The 27,383-nt window shown below is 43.9% G+C and overlaps 1 long non-coding RNA gene and 1 pseudogene across 3 annotated transcripts in view; both read left to right on the top strand.

Moving 5' to 3' along the window:
- LOC101431892 (COP9 signalosome complex subunit 8 pseudogene) overlaps nucleotides 1-6,971 on the top strand; it is a 31,508-nt pseudogene extending 24,537 nt beyond the window's left edge.
- Nucleotides 1-26,770, top strand: part of LOC131276232 (uncharacterized) — an 82,741-nt gene extending 55,971 nt beyond the window's left edge. For 2 of the 3 annotated variants that reach the window (XR_011647675.1, XR_011647674.1), the window contains 5 exons: nucleotides 12,553-12,676; nucleotides 12,935-13,088; nucleotides 19,731-19,928; nucleotides 20,693-20,899; nucleotides 21,479-21,759. This is a non-coding gene — a long non-coding RNA (uncharacterized lncRNA). Of the gene's footprint in view, nucleotides 1-12,552; nucleotides 12,677-12,934; nucleotides 13,089-19,730; nucleotides 19,929-20,692; nucleotides 20,900-21,478; nucleotides 21,760-26,546 lie in introns of those variants that run through there. The other variant, XR_009183733.2, reaches the window with a different exon arrangement.
- The last annotated feature ends 613 nt before the right edge of the window (nucleotides 26,771-27,383 follow it).

A 27,383-nucleotide genomic window follows, 5' to 3' on the forward strand; every position in this document is an offset into this window, starting at 1 on the left:
AGCATCTTTATCTGGTTTTGATATTAGAGTGACGTTGGCTTCATAGGGTGTGTTTCTTTGTGTTCTCTCCTGTTTGATTTCTCGGAACATCTTGAGGAAGATTGGTATTAGATCATCTTTGAATGATTGCTTGTTCAATCACAATAGCTCTTTGAATTTTGGTTCACCTCATTCTCAGGCTTTTCAATTGCCAACCTTATGTAACCAAAACCAGGTAAGGGATTCACTAATGGGTTAGAGAGATTTTTTCCCCAGGGTTTTGGGAAAAAAGTGACCTAAAAGCAGTTTTTCTCATTGCTGTTTCCCAACTGGCTAGCAGATGGCACTCGCTGGCAAACACTTCCAAGGAAGTGCCACAACCCTCCGGTTAGCCTAGCTTCTGGTCTGGCTCTGCTGCTCAAATTCACAGAAGAGAAATCACTTTGTCCTCTGCCACACCCTCCCTCTTCCCAGAGAGGGAGATGGTTGTTCCTCTCTCAGTCAGCTGGGGTTTTTCAGGCTTCATGCCTTGAGAATAGGCGGTGGGAGCCCTTTCCTCCTGCCGGGGGTGTTTAGTACCTCACAGTTGACATTTCGGGGTCTTTGGCTCTCTGTCCCTTGCTCTCCTGGGCCTTGGGCAGTACTGTCCGGGTTAGTTAACCCCCAACACAAGTCCCTCAGACATCTCCTTGCCCTTCTCCATTGCTTGTGTGAGAGTTGAGCCCTGCTTGTGTACTCTGATGCCATCTTCCCCAAAATCTGTAAGCTTTGCTCTTTGATGCATCCCATAGGTTGCGATATGGTGTGTTATTTTTTAGATCAGATTAAGGTATTTAGCAATTTCCCTGTAATGTCTTCATTGACCCATGGGTTATTCCAATGGTCATTAATTAACTTCCACATATCGGGAGGTTTTCCGGACTCCTTTCAATTGTTGATTCTAATTTCATTCCATTGCAATTGGAGAAAATACTTTTCATAATTTTAAAGTTATACAGACTTTAGGATTTTGCTTTGTTGTTTTTTCCATTTGAACAGCAGAGTTTTTATTCTGGAGAGCATTTCCTGTGTACTTGAAAGGAGTGTGTATACTGCTGCCAATGGATGGAATGTTTTGTTCATGTCAGTTAGGTAGAGTTGGTGGAAAATGTTGTACAAATCTTCTATACCTTGCTGAATTCATATCTAGTAGTTCTATCAATTATTGGGAGTGGGTATGGAAACCTTAGACTATGACTGTTCAATGATCTCTTTTCAAATCTCTCAGGTTATTTCTTCAGGCATTTGAAGTGTCTGTTGTTAGGCATGAACATATTTTACAATTGTCATGTCTTTAAGATGTAATAACATTGTAATCATTATGAAAAATTTTCTTTGTCTTTATAACATTTATTGCCTTAAAGCATACTGTCTTAGTTTGCTAAATCTGCCAATGCAAAGTTACCAGGAATGGGTTAGTTTTTACAAAGGGACTTGAAATGTCCTAATTAAGGCACCAGCAGAGATGTTTTCTCAACCAATGTCATCTGCTGGCAGATCCCGGAGTCTTGCCACGTGGCAAGGCAAGATGGCAGCTAATCACTGCCATTCCTGAACTCTTCTCTCTCAGATGGCATGGTCAAAGTGGTGGCTCTCTTTCTGAGTATCTCTTCTTTCAGTTTTCAGTTTAAATAAATCCCAACAAATGGGTAGAGACCCAACCTGGGTCACGCTGCACTGATGTAGGCCAATCAAATGACCCCACACTCATGGGAATGGATGGGTTCAAGAACATAACCTTTCCTAGCCTTCACAATATTTAAACTTTCACACTTAGTATATTGGAAAGCAATAGACACTTCACCTCTTTTATGATTGCTGTCACATGATAATCCTTTTTCATCCTTTTACTTTCCAACTATTTCTTCCTTTGAATCTAAGGCATGCCTTTGCAGATTACACTTTTAAGGATCTGGCCACTTTATCGAATGTATCAGTCAGACCAATGCCTATTCAAATAGACACAGTTCTCCATTTATTCTGAATATGATTTTTTCTTCCCTGAAAACATCAACTCGACAAAACTACCATCTGAGAACTTACAGAACATCTTATCCTTCATCTTGATATTCCACACAGCTTTGCTCCTGATCATGGAACCCACTTCATGGTTAATGAAATGCAGTACTGGGCATATGCTAATGGAATTCCCTCATCTTTCATTTTCATACTGGAGCAGCTGAATGGACACATCAGTGGATTGACCTTTGGAAGATTCAGTTATGGGATTAGCTGGGTGGCCATACCTTGCAGATATAGATAAATGTCCTCCAGGAAGCTGTATGTATACTCAATTGCAATCTTTTTTTTTTTTTTTTCAAATTCTGCTCAATTTATTCATTTTTTAAAAAGATATTACATTAAAAATATATTAGGTCCCCATTCGCTCCCACCGCCCCCACCCCACCACTCCCCGCACAATAACACTCTCCCCCATCATCATGTCACATCCATTGCATCTGGTGAGTACATCTCCGGGCATCACTGCACCCCATGTCCTGAGTTCCACACCATAGCCCACACTTGCCCTCATTCCATCCAGTGGGCCATGAGAGGACATAAAACATCCGCCAATTGTCCCTGGGGCACCACCCAGGACAACTCCAAGTCCCGAGAATGCCTCCACATCTCTTCTCTTCCTCTCATTCCCCACACCCAGCAGCCACCATGACCACTTTTTCCACATCAATGCCACATTTTCTCGATTATTAACCACAATAGTTCATGAAGAGAATATCATTAAGTCCATTCTGATCCTTACTGTATTCCTCCTTCCTGTGGATCTTGGCTTGGTTGTGTCCACTCCACATCTATGTCAAGAGGGGGTTTAGATTCCACATGGATATTGGATGCAATCCTCCTGCTTTCAGTTGTAGGCACTCTAGGCTCCATGGTGTGGTGGTTGACATTCTTCAACTCCATGTTAGCTGAGTGGGGTAAGTCCAATAAATCAGAGTGTAGGAGCTGACGTCTGTTGAGGGCAGGGCCTGGCTATCATATTGTCAGTCCAGAGATTCAAATCCCCTAGATATATCTTAAGCCCCAGCACCAACTACAATTCCAGTAAAGCAGCATGAAAGTCTTGTGAAAAGAGATCCCATCTGAGTCCAGCTCCATCATGCAGAAACACCAACTCCAAAGAAGGGCCAACTGGCATGGCAGTGAACCCCATCTGCCATGACCATAGAACCTGTGGGTCTCTTTAGCCCTCAAAAGGACCAATACCTGGCGTTGTATCTACTTTATCTGTCTCTGAGACTCTGCTCAGGTGTGCATAAGGTCAATCCTTCTGACAACCTCCAGACTCCTTTTTAGAAACTCATACCCACATGAACTCATTTGTCTTTTCCATTTCCTCCTTACTTTACGTCAAACAGCATTTTTAACTCCTGTTATATGTAGACAGGGATATTCTGCTGGTCCGTGTTGAACCTTTAATTTAAGGTCATTTTCTAGTTACATCATCAGCTAGTACTTGGTAGTGATCTCTCGGTGCCAGGGAGGCTCATACCCTGGTGTCATGTCCCACACTGGGGGGAAGGCATTGCATTTACGTGCTGAGTTTGGCTTCTAGACTGGCCACATTTGAGTAACACGGAGACTGTCAGGATGGAACTCTTAGGCACAGTGTTGCTCTAGGCCTTGTTCTTATTTCAGGTATATAGGCTCACAAGCATAGGCATTAGTATCAGGGGTCCCTGTTGGACCCTCATTCCTTCCTGGTTCTTACCGTTACACCTGGGGGACTGCCGCTGCTCCCCTAAGGACCAGGACAGAGCCCCCACCCGGCCAGGAACCCAGTACCCCCCCAGCTGTTGTTTTTAATTGTTTCCACTATGAGTATATCCAAACTGCTTCTCCCAAACACATGATTTGTGAGTCCAGAAATCAAGGGATGGCAATGGAGATAACTCACTAGTGATCCTCTACCAAGTATTTTGCTTCTTATCACCAAAACTTATGATTTTTCCTCCAGGAAAGTAAAAAATGATTTCACTGAACTGAAAGTCAAAATTGCTGTAGACCACTTTGGTTTCCGCATGCCTCTGAATCAACAAGTAAAGACAGGATTGAATGTCCTAGCTGAGGTTATTGATCCCGATTACCTAGGGGAAACTAGACTGCTACTTCAAAATGGAAATAAGGAAGAGAATTCCAGAATACAGGATATTCCTTAGGGTATCTACTTGTATTTCCATTCCCTGTGATTAAAGTAAAAAATGAACGGTATGGGCTATTAGTAGTCCTGTGAACTCTAACAGTCAATTTGCACAGGACTACAAATAGCCCATACCATTCATTTAAAAGGTATGGGTGATGGGAGGGAGTGTTGCTGGGGGGAGAGGTGGAGTGGGGGTGGTAGGGTTCAATGGGACCTCATATATATATATTTTTTAATGTAATATTATTACAAAGTCAATAAAAAATAAATAAAAATTAAAATTAAAAAAAATAAAATAAAAGGTATGGGTTACTGCATTAGGGAAAGAACCATAGCCAGCTACTTCATTTGTTGAAGGGAAATGAATTATGCATGTGTAATAGAAGTAGGTGTTTGTAATTACCAGTTATGATCATGTGACCATTTGCCACAACAAGGACTATAATTGCTATTAATATTTACTTTGTTAGAAGCATTTTTGCATATGAATATGTTTGTGTATAAACAAATGTCTTTCTTTTCATCCCTCTCCTATCCCCATATAAGATTAGTTGTATTAGCTTTGCATCATAGTATTTATGTTACAGGATAGCAAGGGTAAGAGTGAATATTGGTCACCCAAGTGCTTGCATCCTATGTACACAGGATAGTTGTATCATGTCAGATGGAAATGTGCTTTTGTTATTGTCTTTATTTGGAATAAAGTATAGTTTATCTGAGATGTCAGTGGGTGTCCAATTGGCAATGGATAGACAGTTATGATTAGTTTTATGTGTCAACATGTCTAATTTATGTGTTCAGTTGTTTGTCACAAGCTGCCCTAGTTGTTTCTGCCAAGTTACTTGATAGATGGGATTAGTGCCTAAAAATGTTTTGACTCTAAGCGAAGAAAGTTACGACGAACAATATGATTGGGACTAATGCAAACAGTGAGAGGTCTCAGAAGGGAGAAGTGGGTATTCCAGGTATCATAAGGAGTACTTCCACAAGACTACACCTTCCACTGCCTCCTCTAGTTCCAGCATAAGGAATACAGACAGAAGATTTCAATTACCCTCATACTGGAATTTCCAGGCTCTGCACCCTCCTTCAATCAAACGAATCAATGCCTTAAAAGGAATCTCTTCCTGTATATATATTTCTCTCACTGGTGACCCCTGATTGACCCTGATTCTCTATAGAGCTTCCAAAGAAGAGGATGGGAGTGTGGAACTCTCTTTATTTTTCCATTTTTAAAACAATTTCTTGAAGCATATCATTCGTACATGAACATACATAAAGAAAAAGTGTATACTAAATGTGTGGACTTAAAAAACAAATATGCATAACATGACACAGGACTCCCATAGGTCATGTATCACAAACACGTTGCATTGTTGTGAAATGTAATACATTATGTAAGAGTGTGGTCTAAGTAAAATTATACTAAGTATACTTTAAGTATAATTATAGTAAGTATAATTTGGAAGACTTTTCAGTGGTATAATAACCGAAGGAAGAGAAGATATTTGAATAGTGTTGAACTAGTTTTGGGAGGAGATCCAAGTTGTGGTCACATATTTGAAAAATACTGCAATTTTAGTTTCCCAGCTCCTAAAAAGACATCATTCATGGAATGGCTTCAACAATGAAAACTTACTGGATCATGGACCTCAGGCTCGAAGTCAGAAATTGAGATGTTAGCAAGGTGTTGCACTCCCATTAAGACCTTTGCCTTCTGAGGCTGGCTGCCAGGGACCCTGGGCCATTGGCTTATCTGTCACATGACAATGTAAAGCACATCATCTTCCCTTTTGTTTTCTGAGTTCAACTGATTTGCAGCTTCTGGCTGTTGACCATGGCCACTTCTTCTGTGTCCATTTTCCTTTGCTTGTAAGGACTTCAGCTATTTTGGAATAAGGCCCACCCACATTCACTTTGATTTCCATTTGGGCATACCTTTACTCATACCATCTTCAAATATCTTAATTACAAATGGGCCCACACCCATGGGACCAGGGGTTTGGGCCTGAAGTTGCCATTTGTGGGGCACATGATTCAGTCCCCAATACCTTCCTTGAGAAGGAAGTGTCCATGCCATATGGACAAGAATTCTATGGGAACCTGTGATAAGCAGAATTCTAGGCTATCCCCAGGACTTCCCACCCTCTCGTGTCTAGTGTGTGCATAAGTCCAAGCTCTGTGGATGAGATGAACTTCACTCCCTTGATTATGCAGTGCATCAGGACAAGCACCAGGGACTCAAGGCTCCTGGAGGAATTGCTACACCCTTACGTGGTCAGCTTGTAGCTTTATATCTGCTCCATAATGACATGCATAATGCAAACTCTCTTTGGAAAGGAATGCCACCTGCTATAAAATCTGCCCATTCTGAACTTGTGGTAGTTTGGTCAATAAGACAGAGAATCTGGTGGAGGTATTTTCCTGGGATCCTATGACCATCAATACCTACCTGTGTCCTGAGATGGTTCAGCTAATCATGGAGATATGAAGAGATGCAATGAGGACACTTGTGTCATTGCCAATGACTTTGCCTGTCCTTCTGTAAATGCCAGTGACTTTGCAGCTTTTGTCAGCCTTCATGGTGAAGAGGCTGTGAAAGGGATATTGTAACACTAATTGCAAGCCGATTCCACCACAAAAGAGTTATACTCAAAAAGCCAGTGGCAGGGACCTTGAATGTTTCCTTTAATAGGTTTATTCTCGTGCCAGAACTGCCCCAGACCCACCAATCCCCAATGCACAGCAGGTCGTCAGAGTGACCAACACCATGGCTTTCCTTGAAAACTGATGGGGCATTCTGACTTCAAGAGCCACCTTCAGAGTCCTTAATACCAACAAATATAAAAACGTAAACTTTGCTTTTCAATTTACTGGGTGTGTTATGCACTTCAGCCTTCCTTCCTAAATATGTGGTAAAGTACATATATAACATGAGTATAATATATATGTATAGATGTTATATATATATATATGTATATTCCTTAGAACATATGCTGAATTTTTTGAAACAATTCTCACTTTGTATTTTTACTCCTTTGGATATGCCACATTGGTGTTATGTGGTTAGTTTGTATTTCCTGTTGACTTAAAATATAGCTCTCCTGTTTAATGTAGAGAATTGGTGGTCAGCTGTGTTTTCCTTGCTTTTTCCCCAAAACACACATGTCAATCCCATCTATACCATTGATTGATAGCCGATTCATTTAGAAATTGAGGACATCCTCCCACAGAAGGAAATGCACAATTGCTGGGTATCTGACTCATCCTCTTTGGAGAATATGCTCTCTATGTCTTCCCACCTCCTGAGAATTATTGATGTGGAATACTAAAACATAGCTGAGGAAACAGTGTTTTAGTCTGCTAAGCTACCACAATGCAACATACCAGAAATGGACTGGATCTTACAATGAAAATTTATTATCTTACAATCTTAGAGATTTGAGACTGAGAAAAATGTGCAAATCAAGGTGCTATCAGCTGAGAGAATGTCCCTAAAGACCAGCTGCCAATGATCTTTGCTTCCTTTGTCACATAGCAAGGAAATGGTGGTATCTGCTGGGCTTTCCTTTTTCTCTGGTTTTCATTGCTTCAGCCTCTTGCTTCTGCCTTTCTCTTAGCTTCTTGGTCTTTCTTTTTATTTCTCTCAGTGTATTCACCCCATTTATAAAGGACTTCATTAAGAGGATTAGGAACAAGCTGGGTCACACCTTAACTGAAATAATCTAATCAGAGGGGCCCACCCTCTCTAAGTTCACACCCACAGGAATGGACAGCTTTAAGAACATGATTTTCTGGGGTACCTGCAGTCTCAAGCGACCACAGTTTGTTAGCTTTAGATTTTTTTCTGCTGCTGTGAATGCATTCTCTGTTGGCAGTGGATGACTTGGATGCAAAAGAAAAAAATTTTAAGATTCATTTTATTTCTTTCTTTCCCCTTCCCCCTCCCCCACCCCAGGTGTATGTTCTCTGTTTTCTGTGTCCATTTGCTGTGTGTTCTTCTTCATCTCCCCTTTTGTTGTTGTCAGCGGCACAGGAATCTGTGTTTCTTATTTGTTGTTGTTGTGTCATCTTGCTGCATCAGCTCTCTGTGTCTGCGCCACCACTCCTGGGCTGGCTGAACTTTCTTTTGCACTTGGCGGCTCTACTAACGGGACACACTCCTTGCGCGTGGGGCTCCCCTATGTGGGGGACAACTCTGCATGGCACGGCACTCCTTGCGGGCATCAGCACTCCGCATGGGCCAGCTCCACAGGGGCCAAGGAGGCCCTCGGTTCAAACCATGGACCTCCCATGTGGAGATGGATGCCGTATGCACTGGACCAAGTCCGCTTCCCAAGAAAATTATTTAAGATGTCTAGAAGTGTTAAGTTACACCACTCTTCAGCAGAAGGGAAAAGTAAGTGCAAGGTGCATGATATTGGAAAAGAAACTCTTAGATCAGTGATATGCTTGCACAACTATCCTGCCTCCTGTTGTTTTCTACTATTTATTCCTTAGTTTAAGTTCTGACTTTTGAAGAAATACTGAGCAGCCAAACTCTCACTTTTTCGTATGACAGCCTTCAGAATATTTGAACTTCCTCATTTAGCTTAAGTTTAAACATTCTCTACTTCATTTATTCTGTATGTGCTCAATATGTATTGTTTCTTTTTTTTAAGTTTTTTTGAAGATACATAGATCACACAAAATGTTACATTAAAAAGTAGGTTCCCATATACCCCATTCCCCACAACCCCCACTCGTCCCACATTGACAACTTCTTTCATTAATGTGTTACACTCATTGCAGTTGGTGAGTACATTTTGGAGCACAGCTACACAGCATGGATTATAGTTTATGTTGTAGTTTACACTCTCTCCCAGTCCATTCACTGGGTTTTGACAGGATATATAATTTCCTGCATCTGTCCCTGCAAAATCATCAAGGACAACTCCAAGTCCCCAAAATGCCCCAATATCACACCTCTTTTTCCCTCTCCCTGCCTTCAGCAACTCCCGTGGCCACTGATATATCAATTATATCAATTATATCAATGCTATAATTTCCATTGCTAGAGTCACAATAATTCTGTAGTAGAATACCTCTCTGTTATGAGTTAAGCAAATCAAACTGTCTCAGAGAGTTAGGGACTGGAAGATAGGCTTACAGGAAATAGTTGGTGAGTGAAAGGTTGTGAGCTGACACCCACTTGGGGGAAACCTATGATAAATTAGAGGTAAGTAGTATGTGAAGGCATACACCAGGGGCATAGGGATACTACTGGGTTTGGCTTTGCATGCTTGAGGTGAGGATGGGTCAGATGGTCCAAGAAATTGGGGGGAGTGTTAGGCGGAGCAGGAGAACAGAAGAGATTGTCAGGTAGTGGTTGAAACTGTAATCATGAGAAACCTCTTTAGAAAATATAATAAGGAAGGGTTACTGGTTTAAGGTGTTTGGTGCGTCTTCTGGCACAGGGTGCACCTGGGTCAGGCTTCTAGGGAGTTTGTAAGTGCTCATCATGTCATAGTGTGTTTTATGAGTGAGTGTTGACCCATACAGTGAGTGGGAAGGTGTTATAACCCCATCCTGGGGAGGGCTGATATTCTCCCACAGAGGGGAGGCTGTCTCTCAAGAGCATAGGTGGCTCCCAGTGGGGGACAGACTAGTGTGTCAAGCCCTCAGCATTCTTGCAAGTATCTACAAATCTTGTCCTTCAAGAAGTGAAGCTCAGGTGTCAGTGTGGGCCCTGAGGGCAGGGGGAGAGATGAATACAATAATTTGGAGAGGGGATCACTGGGGGGCAAGGGAAGTGTTCTGCATGATCCTGAAGTGATGGATACAGGCCATGTTAGTTATCACCAAAAATTTATAAAAGTTTATAGCCTAAAATGTAAACCATAATGTAAACCATCATGGAACCATGGCTGGTACCTAATCTTTCAACATATGTAATTGGATTCTTAAAAATAAAAAGGAGCACACTATTCATGTATGCAATAGTTTGGATGTTCCTTTCAGGATTTATCCAGAGTGAAAAAAAAATTGAGTTTTATACCTGTATATTTTCATACAATTCTGGAGTAAATAATTGCAAGAGTTGTTTACTATGAAATATAAACCCTGGGGAGGACATTGGTAGTATATAGTAAGGTGGCTGTGGACAGTGGAATGTGTGTGTGTGAAGATGTGTGTTTGGGGTGTGTGTGAATTTCTGAACATCAAGCAGACATGAGGGCAGCAAATTGGACTTCTCCTCCAAAGGCTCCCTCCATTCCTGACCATCTTGGGAGAATATTCAACACTTCAAGTCACAAACTCTGCCCTTCCGTATGTTCCCAAAGAAGAGATAGAAACCAGGGGAAGAAGTAACAATTCAGTGGAATGAATGCCTAGTATGTGCCAACACTTCTGGTGGGCTTTGGCACATGGTTGTCAGATGGTGGTCAATGAGGAAGTTCAGGCAGAATGGCCCTCCAGGCAGTTCTCACTCTGCAGGCTCATGGACATATTTTAGGGATTGGGCACGGAACAGTGTTTGGACAATAACAGAATCTCCCACCTGCTGTCAACTCTTCAACCAAAACAAGGATGGGAGTTGGAGATGACACCCAGGTATGTGAAAACATGAGAGCAAAGCCAAAAAGCCCTGGACTAAATGTGATGATGAATTCCATCCCTGACTGAGAAGAGAGACCACAGGAGAGTTGAACTAGTTTCTTACAAGCAGGATTCATTTACTATTTCAAACATCCTGAGCTGAACTATGTTACATCCATTTTCCAATAAAGAACTTGGAATGGAAAGGACTTGGTGACTTTCCCAAAGTCTTACAGCAGTGAATGGTGGAGCATGGGCTCTTTTGTTCCCTCAATATATTATCAATTAATGACTGGTGTGGTCACTGATTTCAACACCAGGAAGAAGCAGTATGGGAACACATGATGAGGATGCTCTACCCAAGTGAAGCCTGCATGACATGGTGCTTAGGAATCTTCTAGACATTTGTTACTTGGTGCCCAACCCTTGTCATACTGCCTCTGTGACATACAGCCTATGAGTCCCACATCACTTTGGTGAGGTCCAGCTTGGAACAGAGAGAGGACATCAGCTGCGGAAAGCATGGCCAAGTACAAAATTCCATTACAGAAAGGACAGTAGAGGGCAGACAGCCTCTGGATGCTGCTCACTTTGGAACAAGAAGTAGAGGTGAAGGAGAAATTGTGGACAGAATTGTGGGTAATATGTGAAGATGACAAGAGGAGAGGGTCCTGATACGTGACTTTCTATCCCAAGCTCTTTGCCAGCAGCAAGCATGGGTGTCAAGAAACCTTGGTGAAAGGGCAGCCTTATTGCCATTTGGCCTATGTGATGGGACAGCACCCTGCAATGCAACCCCACCTGTGTGTGCTGAAGTGTTGCAGAGGACACACTCTGGGAGTCATGGATTGCCTGAAACCACAAAGTCAGTGCAGAAGGAATCAGAACTTAGAACTTAGAGAAAGCAGCATTGGCCAAGAACAAGGGTGTATGTCAGGGAATCTCAATGTCTGTTAGGGCTGACAGGATGAGTCGAGAGACTGGACCATGGACACCTCAATTTAAGAGGTTAATTAGAGGTTGGAGGGTACCAAAAATTTTTTTTCAATACAAAGAGGGTGTGCACTGTATCTCCTTGATCTCGGGTTTTTTTCTTGATTGTATCCTCATAGGACACTTACCTCTTAATTCAGATCCAGAAGATGTCCAACCAGTGCTCAGCTAAACTCTCCACACCACCCAGAATCAAATCCTAGTCACTAAATCCCACATCCCCAGGCTGTCTAACGGCTCTAACCATGGGCCTGGACAAGAGCCCAGGTACGGGCTTGATTGAGGGCCTCAGCCCTTCTCCACCTTCCTCCCAGCTTAAATATCCCTTGCACATGCAGGGCAGCCCACGGCATGCTAAACAAATCAAACCATTTATTTTTCTCTGTTTTTTTTACAATGAAGTTGGTTTGACTTTTTTTGGAAAGAAACAATTTTAGACATGAGTGTAATTTTCTACCTGTGTTCCATAAAAGAATTTCAGTCATTATTTAGGGAGGAGAGGGAGCAGTGCTTGTGGAGCAATCATTGGAAGAGCCCAAAGGTTCCTGAGGTCAGCCCCCTTGGCCACAAAGTGAATCCCTCCTCAGCTACTTGGACAAGACTCATTCCTGCACCGAAATACACAAAGCGACTTCATATCCTCTGTCCCTATATCGCGTTGCATGCATATATATTTTGATGGACTTGTGAATCTTCTTTTGGCCCACATCCTTTTTCTGTCCTTATTAGCATTAAGAAATAGGCCAACTCTAATTATACATTTAGTAATCCTGAGTCTTAATGTGCTATCTCCTCTATAGAGGCAGAAATATGCAGATTCATGCCCCTAGGAAGCAGGCTCGGGGGTGTCTACTCAAACCAACCACACAACACATGGCCTGCACGTGCTGAGGACCATGGAAGCTCCAATGTCTACATCCTTAGGTAAGGAAAGCACAGGAACACTCGGGGAAGGTGTTCACTCACATATCAGTTATAGAAAATTAGCTGATATTCCAGAAACCAAAAATGTAGAAGAGCAACTTTCCATGAGGAAAGTATTAGGAGATACAGATAATATCCTGGTGGCCATCCAATGATGGCCACCCACAATGGAGCCAGGCCTTGTGAGAAGGCATAAGGAAAGAGACTAATGGGGACTTGTCACTAAACAGGAAGACCGTGACATTTCTCTTTTCCCAGGAGCAGGCTGAAAGAATATAGACTGAAGCAGGAGGACAGAACTAGGTCAGTCACCTGTGGATCCACCGAGACTGCAGCCATCCGTATCCCTCCACCTTCAACATCCCACCATCCCTGAAGTAGCAGTGTTGGACAAATACAATATTGCAGAACGGTGAGCATTTTAAATCAAAACTAACTTTATATACATTTTCAAGAAAACGCCCAAAACTACCATTCCTCCTCCCCTATCAAGGGTATCATATTCATATTGGAAAGCCTTTGAAGGCCCTCACTGTCCTTCCCACAGTCTCTAGAACTTCAAAGGAGTAACAGTAGGACCAGGAAGCTGCATGTAGAGTCATTTGGTTAAAGCAAGAGGAAATCTACAGTGGGGGTTCACAATGGCAGGTCTTTTATGAGGAGAGTTTGGTCCCACTGCTCCCTACACTCCACAGCGGGGCTTCTTCTTTCTAGGATCCAGACATTGGTCACACCTTCTTTTTCGAGACTGAGAGGATTGGCTTGCACCCAGCACCAACATTTGCCTGCCAGGAGCCCCAAAGTCAGCTATGAGGTGGGATTTTCTTCCAGCAGAAGATGGACCTTCAACTAAAGCCATGTTTGGAGACTTGGCATCAGGATGAGGAGTTTGACTGTGACCTCTTTTCAGAGACGATACAGACAGGGATTCTCCACGTGCTCTCTTGATTCCAGAGGTGTGATGGCCTGAGTGAGCGAGGGGACTCTTGACAAGTCCCCATGGCAGCAGCTGATGTGGCAGTTTCAAGAAGAATGCAAGGCTGGGGAGCTCCTCATCCTCCTCTTCATTGGACCCATCTGTGGGCTTGGATTTGGTACTTATAGGAAAGGTTTCTTGCAGAGGCACCTCATCTCTGCTTCTGAATCTAAGGGAAGAGTGTCTTTGGTGTTGGTGATGGTAAGACATTTGTTTCTTTATGATTTGTGGATCGTCTTGACTCCTTGGAGAGACAGCAATGTCTTTATGGAGGTCCAGGCTGTTGTCTGCTCTGTCATCCCAGTGTAGGGCACCAGTACTGACTTGAATCCCTAGAAGTTGGTCATGCTCAGCTTTACTCTCTGCACCATTGCTAGACTTGCATGTGGAAGGAACTGTGTCCAGTTCAGGTGTATCATAATTTGGAAGTGCTTCCATACCCTCTACATCTTTCAAGGGCAGCAGACGCTTCTCAACCAGCTGTGGTCAAGGAAATAGACAATTAATGACTGCAGATGTTTCTCACATGAGGTGACTGAATGTGTGGCAAAGATGACTGCACTCGGCCAGAAGGTAGGTAGGTTTTGTATACATATATTATAGCTTATTCTGCCCATCTTCCTATGCACAATTCCCAAACTTGCAGTCCTACCCACACCTACCCCGTACCTCTCCATAATTTCCTCCCTACTGATTCTCCATTTGCCCCCACACCTTCCGCTATTTTTCTCCAGGAGCCATGCCACCCAAGACAAAGCAGGTTTGACAAGGTCATGTGGATTACATGTTGTGAGGCCCTCCCACCCATGGCTAACCTGAGTGGGCGTGAGTCCTTCCTCTTGCTGCAGCTCCTCTGTTAGGGACAAGAAGTCTACATGTGCTCCTGGGGAAAGCAATTCTGCTAGGAATCGAGGGTGAATGACAGCCTCCACCTGGGAACAGTAATAAAAGGGGATTGAGCACCCTAGAGAAAGAGCCACCTGTCGGTTTTGGAAGCAGGAGGGAAAGCATTGACACGGCAACCCAATCTGCAATCTGTGGATGTTTGGGATGATGACCTCCACCAGCTACACATAGAGACACACATGCACACACACACAAAGACTCAAATACACATACCTGTACCCACTCCACACTGCTCAGGAGATAAGGAATAGACCCAAGTTTCAACAGACTGGGAAAGAAGCACAGACCTGAACATGTGACAGTGCTAAAACTAAGGACTCTGCTAGACACCTCACCTAAAATCCACCCACCTTGGTGATGAAGTCTTCCTCTGCACACAGCTGGTGGATGTAGTTGAGGAGATCCGGGTCTGCATAGATTCCATCACATTCCTGCTGTCCATGTCCTTCCTCTTCTGATTTTCCATCTTCCCCCTCTGAGGCTGAGTGCAAAGGCCCCACCAGCCCATCCATGAGGTCAATGTACTCTTTTACGGCTTCAGGTGGAATCTCCTTGGGGGCCTTTGTCTTCAGAGCCCGCTGCTGTCTGCGTTGCCTCTGCCTGGAAACCTTGGCCTTGGGCCCTGACTTTTTTGGATTGGACACTAAAGGTAGAGGCAGAGGTCAAGAAGTAAGAGTGGAATGAATCTCCAGCTTTTATTTTCCAACCATATCTTGGTGAGAGTAATATTTTAGGTATAGAAAATGCTTCCACTTGGTTCAGGCTAATCTGAAACTACATGAACATTTATAGGATAAAGTTTAAAAGAGGAATGACCTTAGATAAAGTTTCTGTTCAAGAAAAAGAGGAACTTGTGATCCTGAAAGCTATCCCTTCCTCCACCCCCTAATCATCAGGAATATTATATAAATGTATCACTTTTGACAATCAAGATGAGAGTGCAGTTATGACAGCTGACAAAATTGACCTAGCCCATGACAAAGGGTAACTGAGAAACTAGGTTCTCGATGGGTTTCTCCTTTGGAAACACAGAAGGCAAATCTTGAAAGGAATGCAGCTCATGAGTCCTATTGCCTTCTCTCAGTCCCCTTTGCACCTAGTCTTCTGTTGGAATGTGATGAGCCATACCTGGCTTCTGGCCTTCCATAGTGCCTGGGGGCACCTGTGCATGAAGATTTGGAGGAGCTGGAGGTGGAGGGCACTGGAAACCATTCTTCTCCTCCAACATCTGAATCTGCCTGTCTTCTTCAATTTCAAACTCCTTGAACCTAGCGTGGGAGGAAGGCACAAGCAGTGTTGACAGCATAGCCTGGCCCACTGATTGCCTACAAAAGGAGATCAGCACCAACAATAGGGGAAACTAAGTGTCTTGGGAGGGATATCAAGGTCTTGGATAAGTGCTTTTCCAAGAGGGGTTTTGCTCCTGGCAGTACAACCACAGTTTGGGGGTACTTCATGAGGTCCCCACATCACCCGTTCACCTACAGCAAAACTCATCATCACTTAAGGGGAATGTGAAAGAAATCAATTTGGTCCTGGGCAGATTTTGAAAGTTGAGTGTACAGGTTGTAATTGCTAGACTATACACTGTCTTAACTAGGATCTAGTGGGCTTCAACAATCTTGATGTAGGTTCTTGAATTAAATTAGTCAGTGTGTTCCATGACAGGATGACAAAGGTGGCCATCATCCCCAAGTCAAGGATGTCATAGCAAAAACTAGACAGATGAGCTGACAGTGATTGCATGCTGGGATCTGGGATGTTAATATTATAAGTAAAGGAGGGATCAGTGCCCAGATCTAAGAATCCTAGAGCCTTGGAACAGTAAACCAAATGAAGACATGGGGTGCAGAAATGCTTGGAAAGAAAGTAGAAGGAAACATTATGGAAGGGATTCAATTTCCAATGCTGTCCTTTTTATTTTATTTTTTGTCATTGCTTTGTGTTTTAGCCAAGAGTTTAACATGCAGTTGAACAACTTGTTCACAGGATATCTGAGATCCTGGCTTCCCCTAACCAACCTCCTCCACCTCTAACTCATCTGGAATGACAGAGAACCACTTGGACATTATCTCATGAGGAGAGGTGGGCCCAAAGTCCTGTGCCAATAGGCTCCTGCTGCCCAGACACCCAGACAGGTAGAAACATGCCTTATCAAGCATGTCACCCCTGCAAAGTACCTACAACCTAGAGGCTACAGCCTACAATCCTAGAGGATCTGTAGGAATTACCCTCAACCCCATCCTAAGACCTTCAATTTCATGACATCTGCAGACCCAATATCAGAGAAGGGTTGAGCATCCTATGAAAGAAAGGTGAAAACCTGCCCAGTACTAAAGGTGAAAGTGACGGCACAGAGGAGTTGGTCCGTCAGTATCCAGGGAATAGTGACCTAGTTGACACCCCCTCTCTAAGTATCCCTTCTATTGACCAGCAACAAAGCAAGACCCCTGCCTGGCTTTGTCCTCCCCAATCACACCCAGCCACAAAACCTCGCAATTTAACAAGGATCCTTGGACTCACTTTGCTGCCATCTCGTAGTAGATCATCCGATCAAAGTTGCTTGTTTGCTGCCACTCCTGCACGGCTCTCTGCAGTCCCTCGTCCAGGCTCATGGTAGGCTTCCGACGGGCCAGTGACCGAAGCACTGGGCTAAAATTCCCCGTGTCAGTAACATTCTACATGCACCTTCTCCCACCCCTTCCTGATACTACCCAGCCAGCATCACCCGAACCCCATCACATCTATCCACCATTTGTCCCTTCATGATCTCCTTTCTATGTGTACCCTGTGATTTTAAGTGCATCTGCCTTTTACGATCCCTGACTGAATATTGAATATCAATACAAGGATTCATTTCTGAAAGTCCAGCTCAGTGAAATGATTGTTTTGGAATCTCTGACTTCCCTTTGTAGCTTCAATGGCACTGTGTAGTGAATGCACTGGGAGAACACGTTAAAAGGAGATTCCGGGCCTATTCCCAGGGGTCAAAAGCTAAGTAAACAACTTCCCAGGTGACTATTAGGTGATTAGTGCTTTGGAAAACAGAGCATCAGAATACGAAGAGGAGTTAATATGCAAAGCCAAGGGTTGTTAAAGCCCATGCCCATGGACGGCCATGGGCTGCCTCAAGATACAGAAGGTCATGCTGCTGCCTGCATTGGAGAGTTTGCTCCAAGAGTGCTCAAGAATGTGGGAGAATCATTAAGACTCTTAAGCTGGAAATTTGGGAGACTTCCTTGAATTTCTTTCCTGGGGCAGGAGATATTTTTGGGAGTTCAAAAATTGAAAAGCATTGTGTAAATAAAAAATAAGTGTCCTGTTATTTGATATAGGCTCTATTGCCATTGACACATAATTTTACTGGGGGCAGTGCAGAGCAGAGACAGCTGGCAGTTCAGGGTGTGAAAATAATATCATCACGGTTTCTGTCTCACAGTCACAACAGCCCATGGTCTTGGGCCACATTGCTAATCATTCATTCACACTCTTTAGTTAGGGTAGTTTTGCCTTTTGTGAGCTCTTTTGCTCTTCTTGTCCTTTCAAAATCTTACAATGATAATATAACAATTTAAAAAACTAAGAATTATAATAATAAGGAAAAAGACTAGTTATCATGTAATGTAGGAAAGCATGAGAAGTTGTGTCTATGAAGTACTTTGTCTATTAGCTCATGTAACCGTCTCAGCAATACTCTGAAATAAATGGAATAAACCCTTACAGGTAAGGTTACCAAGTGAGGTAATCTCTCCAGGATTACAAATCGAGTTGGAGCCAAGTGCTTCACAACTCTACAGTTTTTGCCACCTCCCAGTTCTAACTGGAAATCTCCAGAACAATGTGTGTGGGGGCAAAACTAGAGTTATTTGCCTGATCTCTGTGGATTTTGCTTTCTCTGGACAACACATGCTCAAATCTTGTGCTGGAAGGTAGAGTGCAAGGGGAAGAGTGTGGTGTTTGTAGTCACACCTCAATTCAAATCATGGCTCCTCACTCGATCACAGGACAACTCTCTGATTGTTAGTTTTTATGTCAATGGTTACTAGGATAATGATACCAAAGTAGAGAATGGCTGGACCCCCAACAGAGGGAGGTATCACTTGAGATAAGACACCTGAAAATCAGTCATAAACCAGGGATAGATCTTCTCTCATCATGACCTACTGTCAAGAAACTCTGGAGACATTAACCTGGGGTATCCATCCCTAGTCCTCTGTATCCGAATGGTGCAAAACAGTCAAATGTGTCTCCAAGAGGAGGCCACTCACATGAGAAAGCAGGAAAGAGCTTCAGCATCAGGACTTAGGGGAATGTGCCTCCGGGCCAGGGACTTGAAGCACTGCCAACATCGGAAGTTCTGGTAAACACTCTTGGGGTTCCAGGAGTCATCCTTGGACTGGGTGGAGGGAGGACCTCTCTCCATGGAGGCCCCCTGTGGCCTGAAGAAAGCATTCCCTGGAGGGATCCTGGGGGCCAACTGGGCAGCTGGTGGTGGAGCTTGAGGAGGAAGGCCTGGGGTCCAGCCTCCCTCAGCAGACTGGGTGCACCCCACAGCTGAGGCTGGGATCAAGGGCTCCAGAGCAGAGGCCCTCAAGGTCCCAGGAGGGGCATGCTGAGCACCCCCACAGAGGATCCTTGGGTCAATTGAAGTGTGGGGCATCTGAGGAAGGACAAAGGGGTGAGTAGGAGGGGTCTCTGCTGGTCCCCCTAGTTTTCTGATTTGAATAATGATCTTCTCAGCTCCAGTCCCACTGGGGACAAGGCCCCCCTTTCCTGTCACCAACTGTGGCCTGGGGAAAGCAGGTGGCTGCAGAGAGCTGCCAGGAAGGAAAGATAGGGGTAGGTGTTGCCCCCAGGCAGGTGTGGGTGGTGGGTCAGGAATGGGTGAAGGGATTGGCAGGGCAGTGCCAGGATACAGGGAGACTCCAGAGTTCATGGTCTTGTCCGGTCCCAGCACTGGAGAGGCTGTAGAGACAAGGAAATGGGTGGATTTAGAGGCCACAATGGCAACACTCTTGAGGCTCTCAGGAGCTGTCCTTTACTCCTTAGGAAACTGAGAGCTGGAAAAGTGCTTATTAAAAATTTCTTCGCCTATGCAGCTCTGGAACTAACCAGACATAACTAAGATAGTTTTCTCTTAATCCAATCTTAATAGTTACTCTTTGTTCTTAGCTCCCAAAAGGACATCAACCAGACCTTCCCAGTTCTGCATACGGGAATAAGAAGAATAAAATATCTACTGAAGGCAAAACCAGAGAACATCAGAAGCACCGATATCTGAATCTAAACTGTCACTGATAAATCACTGAAACTGGAACAACAGTTTCGAGTTTAACGTGCTTGAGGCAACACAGGACTGGGAAATTGCAGGTACCCTCCTTACAAGACCCCTGGAAGTCCTAAAGTCATCACTTGCTTCTTGTTTTTGACTTGCTTTTCTTTCCACCTCTCCCCCGGTTTTTTCCCTATACAAATTCAAGTTCCCATTCTCGCTTTGATCTGGTTTTGGGAAGATTCTCCCAGTTCCTTGCTTGTGCATTTGCAATACATCACCTTCTCACTGAGAGACGTGTTTCTCCTTTGTGGTGCTGGAACAGGCATGCCGTTCTGTTGGAATGGCCATGCATACGTCACGAGAATCGGAGCTATGAATTTCAAAAAGTGAGCAGGCACATAGGTGGAGGAAATTCAGAATAGCACCTGTCCCTCTAGTGATTTTAGGTTCTAGAACTCCAGATCAGGGTTTTCCCGTAAGAGAACTTGCTCCCATTCAGTGAGGCTCCCAGACCTCTGAGTGCTAAGGAGAAAGAAGCACGTGCTATCAGGACAGCCCCTCTCTGAGGAAATCGCTACCAGAAATTCAGCCAGACTCAGTATTTGGTGAAGGCATTCGGTCAGCCTCTTGACCAAAGAGCTGGTGTCAAGGAATGCTTTGGAAAAAATGCCCCTCAGCATGCTCACAAGCAGATAAGGGATGTTCTTTTGGGTAAGTTCTAGGCAGTAAGGTGGTGGTAAATTCTTAAGATTAAGTTCTGCATCGCCTCTTCAGACCGTTACCAATACTATTACTTCTAGTACTATTAGTGATAGAGTAAAATAGACCTAATTGTATCTCTTCTCCTTCCCCTCTTCAGAAAGAAACCACCCTTCATTGAGTGTTTTACTGAAAACAAATACCAGCCACTATCTATTCCATGACCATGAAGTATTTATGGACTATGAGCAACATCTTCACCTCAACTTTAAAATGAAGAGCCGAGGGTTCACCGTGAGGAATTAGAGAAGATGAATTGGTTGAACATCTGAGTTTACATAGTTTAAGGAAACGTCATAAAATCCAGGTAAACCCAATCTCTAAAACTAGCTGAAGTTACCACAAGTGCCCTGGAAACATTGAGTCAGAGAAAACATTTGCCAGGAGTGAAAGCAAAAGGCCTCTGGGCTGGTAGGAGCTTAGAGGCTCTGGGCTGGGACAGTTAGAGTAACTTCCAGGCGGTCTCACAGACAGGATATTTCACTGCTGACTTGGCCACGATGAACTCTACCGAAAAGTTTTTTTGCGTTAGACCATTGCTTCTAACTGTCCCCACAGGATGTCATTTCCTCCAGGTCATATTCTTCCCAGAAAATCATAAATTCCCAGGTGCCTGAAGTAATGACAAAGGGTGGAGACAAGCCTCTCTACACTACCACACCACATAAACACGCTACCATTTAATACACTTGTTATGTGGCTTTTTTCTAGAGAGAAACTCTTCCTGCATCCAAACTTTCTCATACCTATTGTAGCCCTCTCACATATCTAGATCTATCTCTAAGGAGATCCCTTCCTCAACTCTAAGTCTTGGCTTTCCAACCTACCCCACCAATTCCCAGGTGAGAGGTTCTTGGTGGAATCCAGTGATTTCTCCTTCCTCTAGATTCATCTCAAATCTTGTTCCAAGAAGATGGGTCAAATTTGAATTTCTATGGATTTGAGGGATATCAGGGACCCTGATAACACAGCACCTTATCCTAAGTGCTTACCTTTTGAAGTTACCTTGGTACACTTGGACACTGACCACCGCTATCTGACAACCTCTAGCAGAGATTCAATTCTACGCCCTGAGAGTGAACCGCTGCCAACAGATTCTCAGGAATCCACGGAAAAGGTGGGGAAGTTTGAATCTCAACAGGACTAGAACGGAGCACTCAGACATTCTACAGGGGGGAGGGGCAGAGGGCAGGTGGGCTTGAAGTGGGGGAGGGTAGAACGTCATCCAGGACTCTGACAGGGGAAATTGCAGGTGGTCCCTTCAAAGTATAATGGGACAGCACAATTATGATGGACTCTGTTAGTGCAATTTATTGATTCTTCCTAATTCATAGCACAAAGACTTCTTCCTAGGTCTATACTTAAATTATTTATAAAAAAACATTGGTTTGTGCTGGAAAGCCCCTCCACATCAAAGAACTCCACGCTTGTAGGCTGACAGGAGAAATCGATGCTTTTTTCTCATTAATCGGTTGTTAAGTATTTAAAATTTACAATATTTCAATGATTTTGATTGTTTTTAACAGGTAAACATTGCATGGTGTGAAAGTCAAATTTTGCACAATGGAAAATGTAGTGAGAAGCCTTCCACCCACCCACTTCCCCTGGCATCCCAGTCCACATCACCAGAGGACACTTATGTTTTTGCTCCTTTCGCATCTTTCCAGGAAAATATCATGCAACTAAAAGCAAACACGTTGTAAATTCGTTATAAACATTTTATGTTTATTTCTGATTATAAACAGTATATACAAGGGTATATATATGTTATCTAGTGTCAGTTTTACTGCAATTACTGTCTTTTGGCTGGTAGCTTGTTTTCAACTCTTCTTTCTTTGGCATATGCTACAAGGAGAAGTTCTTCAATTAATAAAACCTCTAAAATATCCCTAAGAATAATATTCCCAGTTTTAGCAAATAAAAAAATAAACTGCAGTAAATTGTGAAATTCAGTAAACAATGAATTATATTCTAGCATAAGTATGTCTCAAATTGTATATGACATATATGTTAATACACATTGTTTTTATGAGATTTAAGTTTAACTTGGTGTCCTCTATTTCATCTGGCAATGCTACATAAGAACTGGAACCCATTACGTTGTTAATGGTTACCCCATAAAGAAAAAGAAAGCACTGAACCTACAGTAAAGACAACTGAATTTGTATCTATGCTCCACCCACACGATTTTTATATTTCCACTGAATAAGAGAACAGTCACAGCAAGTATTACAAAGTCTGGAGTTTTATTCTACTTCATTGCTAAGAAGCCTGCTAAGAATTTTGCCTCAAGTTTAAGGGCTCAAGATAGCCGTGAACTAGTTTCTGGACTCAGATGATCAAATGTCCTGATGAAAGCTATCAGAAACATCACCTTCAAACAAAATCTTACTGGGTCCACATTGGCTGTATATATTAAATAAGCTCACAAAAAAATCTCCTAATATGGGAAAAGTCCTAGGACACAACCAGCAATGGAGTTCAGAGGAAGCATAGCTTTGAAGGAGTTTCCAGAACCCAAATACTTTGCCAGGATTGTTCTATAAGGAACCTTGCCTCTGAATAGGATAAAGGGCATATTCTTTGAAAGGCCATGAACCAGAAGAAAACAAATGCAGCCAAGGCATGCATGAGCAATCCTTCCAATCTGAGGACACTGTCCTAGGCTAGACCTCTTCTAAAATACTTCACGGAGGACCCTGTCTCAGTGCATGGGACTGTCCTCCACATCTGTCAGTCCAAAATCATGAGTGGTCCTTTCCCACATGCTTTCTCCCAGAGGCAGGGAAGGCTGTTCGGGTTCCTGCAGAGGAGGCATGGCCTGAACACCCCTGACAGAGCCTTATGAGTCTCCACCTCCAGCCTCTCCTCCATGCCCCTCCCAGGACCTGGTCCCTGCAGGACCTGGCAGCTTGGCGCTTGTGCACGTGGCTGTGGGGGTGGGGCTCTGTCACGTGTTCTCTGGTCCTCCAACCGCCCCTGATGTCAGTTGGGAACCGGTTCCAGAAGGGAAACGCATGCGCACAGGGAGGAGGGCCAGTCCATAACTGTGAACCCCAGGGTCTGGGGGGGAGGGGTTGTCCCATCACCCTAGTCCCACCACTTCCACCTGCTTTTCTATGTCAGTTGTGTAAAAAGTAAAGGTGAAGAGTGCGCCAACCCATGGCTTCCTAGTGGTGTCTCTGGGCTCAGCGCTGTATGTGCTCCTGTGAATCAGGAGCTGCTCCCTAAGCCTGTGGCCCTGCCCTCACTTGTCCCTTCCACTGTGGGGGGAGCACCTGTACTGCGGGAGGGAGGAGCACTGCAGACCAGACCAGCTGCATTTGTTCAACTAGATGGTATAGAGTTAAATTAACTTTAAAGTGTTAATAATGTGACCTAAGTCTGTATCCGCTACATTGTGATAATACAAAAAATGAGGGAAAATATTTCAGTATATAAAATACATTCTATTGAGGAAAGAGGGAACACTAAAAAGTAAGGGCAATTCCAGCATCTCTTGGTTATTTCACTATATTACTTTTTAAGGTAGAAATATTAACCAGTGTTCAGGATGAAAGCATTATTTTATGACGAACATGAGAGTCTTTGCTTCATGGAATAATAAACCGTTTTTCAAGGTCTGGTGTCAATTGTGATGGATTTTCAGGCACAGGATATATATAATAGGTATAAGATTTGGGCAAAAATGGACAAAAGTTTGTGAGAATCAAATGACCAAGTGCAATTTACAAAAGATAATGTATATTTTCTAACTATTTGTAAAATTTGTGCTGCACATACAGTATGCTATTAAATGATTGAAATGTATTCTCTATGTTTATATATATATACCCACACAATTATTTTAGAGAGAGTTGGTTCACAGTGTTAAACCTGGCTACATACCACTACATTCATAACTGGGGCTTTAATTACTTTTGTGATTGTATCCAGGAGCTGAGTTCCTCCGGGTGGAAGTGTGTTTCGTGGAGTTGTTAGCAGGTCAGTTAGTGTATTTGAGGAATGAAAGATGTTTTGAACCTGATTGTGGGTATGCAGAGAAGAGGTTGATTGTGTATCTGAAAATTGTGATAGTCTACCCATGTATTGGTGGGCCTCTTATGGACTGTAGAAATTCAGGGAGTGTGAGCTCTATTGTGCATGTATTTTGGAACTGTGTTCATATGAATTGAAAGTTTGACACTCGTATTTGCATTTCGTAGGCTGGTTGGAATGTGATAGATACCTTGAAATCTGTGAATCAGTGGTGTCTGTGTGGATATTTGGTGTTAAGTGGAGGACCTGACTATTTCTTCAGTGAGTCTGAGGCTTTGGGTTCTTGCATCCTGTCAGATGCAGTGCATGTATATCTAGGAATTGGTGTTATGTATTTGCAGTTTGAGGCTATGGAAACATTATATGTTGTGAGGGCTTTCCCCATGACTCTTTGGGATTTTTGTGTGTTTAAGTTTGGAATTGCCTCTGCATATGGACATGGGCAGTGATAGGGAACATGTCAGTATATTAGTTGATAGGGACGCTGTACCTTCTGTATATCGGTTGGATGTGTGGGATCCCTGAAATGTACTCAGGGTACGTTGAGTGGTGATGTATATTTGGGTGACTTTCAGGAGTTGTGCGTAGATATTTTGGTGTTGAAGGGAAACTGTATAATAGTGTATGAAGCTGGCAGATGTGTATGTTCAGATGGAAGGATTGTTGTGTTTCATGTGCCTGTTCTGGAAGAACCTGGAGATATTTTGATGATCATTAGCAAGTGTAGGGACTAAGTAAATGCAGGAGCTGTATCTGTATTTGGTGATACAGGGTGGTATTTGTTCATATTTGTATTGTCTAGGGGAATTGTGGGTAAAATTGAGGCATGTGGTACATTTTATGTGTAATGAGCGTGTATTCTGGGTCACAGTGATTTGGATGTATATTTCCCAGTATTTATTGAAGCTTTCAGTAGAGAGATTTTAGTATGTCTTGTGGTCACTTAGTATGAGTATATATATCTCATTGAATGGTGGGGCTGTGTGTTTATACATGGAAGTGAACACCTTAGTGTGCTTGAGCTGATCTCACAAATCCCACACCACGGTTTTGCTTAAACAGCATCTGTTGGTCTCTCCTTTGAGACTGGAAGTCCAGGTCAAAGTGTGGGGAAACCTTGCTTCCTCTGAAAGCCTGTAACATTCTGGTGCACCTTCGGGGAATCCTTGCAGCTCCTTGGATTGTTTCTCAGTCTCTGGCCAGTTGGTGATATCCTTTCCTTCCTAGTTTCTGTGACTTCTTGCTTCTCTTCCTAAGGCCTACAGCGACGAGGAGCAGGACCCACCCACAATTTTAGATGGGCCACGCATGACCTGAAAATGAAAACCAGAGGAAATCCTGTTAACACTGGGTTGACAGCCAGAGGAAAATGGATTAAGATTAAACACAGGCCTAAATTGCAGTACCTAATTCAATCTGCCACAGTGGGGTGATTGTATGTATTGGAAGTAGGTCTAAAATTTCGAGTTGTGGGAGTGGGGGTATCTAAAACCCCCACATAACAACCACAGAGACACAATGTGGGGAGAGACAGAGGGTGTGCCTTGACCTGGAAGGATGGAGCGTGTACTGAAAGCTGCAGACCCCAGCCTGGCATTGCTGCCCCCATGTTGGCTGTGCAGATAGAGGCCTGGAGGCAACAGCCCTCAACCTGGGGGCAGGACAAGTCTTACCCTCCTCTTCCCATCTCAGGTCTTCACTGAGTGGCCCTTATGGCCAGGCTCCCTGATGTCCCAGACTCTTCTACTCTCCAAAGCCTGGTGACAGGCCCTTTTCCCTTCAAATTCTGCACCAGGGCATGGGGTCACACGGGCCCTGCAGTAACGCATTGGTAAGGTCTGAGGAGACTCTGAAGGTTATTTTGCCACCACTGGGAAACTGCTCCTAAAAGGAAGTCTTTCTGATTTCTGCTGCAGGAATGTGGGACTGAAGGTGGAGGTTGTGTTTCAAGAGCCAGTGAAGGAGGCCTAGGACCTGCAGATGTGGAAAGCAGAGCATGCTACTTGGAGCCCAGACAAGCGCTGATGGAGGCCAGGAATCAGGGGTGAGGTCAGAACAAGGTTTGGCTCTGCAGTAGGAGGTGGAGAGAGCATGTGAGTGATGAGATGACCCCCAACCCCAAGCCTAAAGACACGCACACCTCCCCTTTTCCCAGCCTCACCTTCTGGCTGCTGCTTCCTCAAGCAGGAAGCCCTGTGGTATCATCAGCCCGGAGCTTACCAGTCTAGGTTCTGGCTGCAGGCCAAGTTCCCTGCTTACGCGTCCTTCCATCAGCAAATATGTCTTAATATGATGGCCCCAGATGAGAAGTGGGTATTAAAGCAAGCCCAGTATCCCATCATTGGGTGTCTAGACACCATAAAGTTCAGAAACCTGCTCAAACATTGGGACAGATGTGGCTGGAGGCAGCCCTAGCATGAAGTAGCCATGGCATCAGGGGAAGCAGCAGCAGGAGATCAGAGAATCCTCTGGGTGAGGAAACTGCTGCCCCTGTTGAGAGGGGTCACCTGGAAAAGGCCTTGATGGAGAGGTCCTGACCTTTGAGGGCCAGCATTGTTGGAGGTAGCTCCATCCCAGGGAGGTACGTGAGGTGTCCTTCCTGTAGTGGGTGACTTCTCTGCATCCTGTCCTTCCCCAGCTTCAGGGAACACAATCAAGAGGGAGCCTGGGGTCAGGGCTAGAGCAGAGCCTCTGCTTCCAGAAAGCCTGGATCCAGTTTGGTTCCCACATGTGGATTCCATGCCCTTTGTGAC

This window comes from Dasypus novemcinctus, chromosome 27 (genome assembly GCF_030445035.2).
Source record: "Dasypus novemcinctus isolate mDasNov1 chromosome 27, mDasNov1.1.hap2, whole genome shotgun sequence".
In the NCBI taxonomy this organism is placed as follows: domain Eukaryota; kingdom Metazoa; phylum Chordata; class Mammalia; order Cingulata; family Dasypodidae; genus Dasypus; species Dasypus novemcinctus.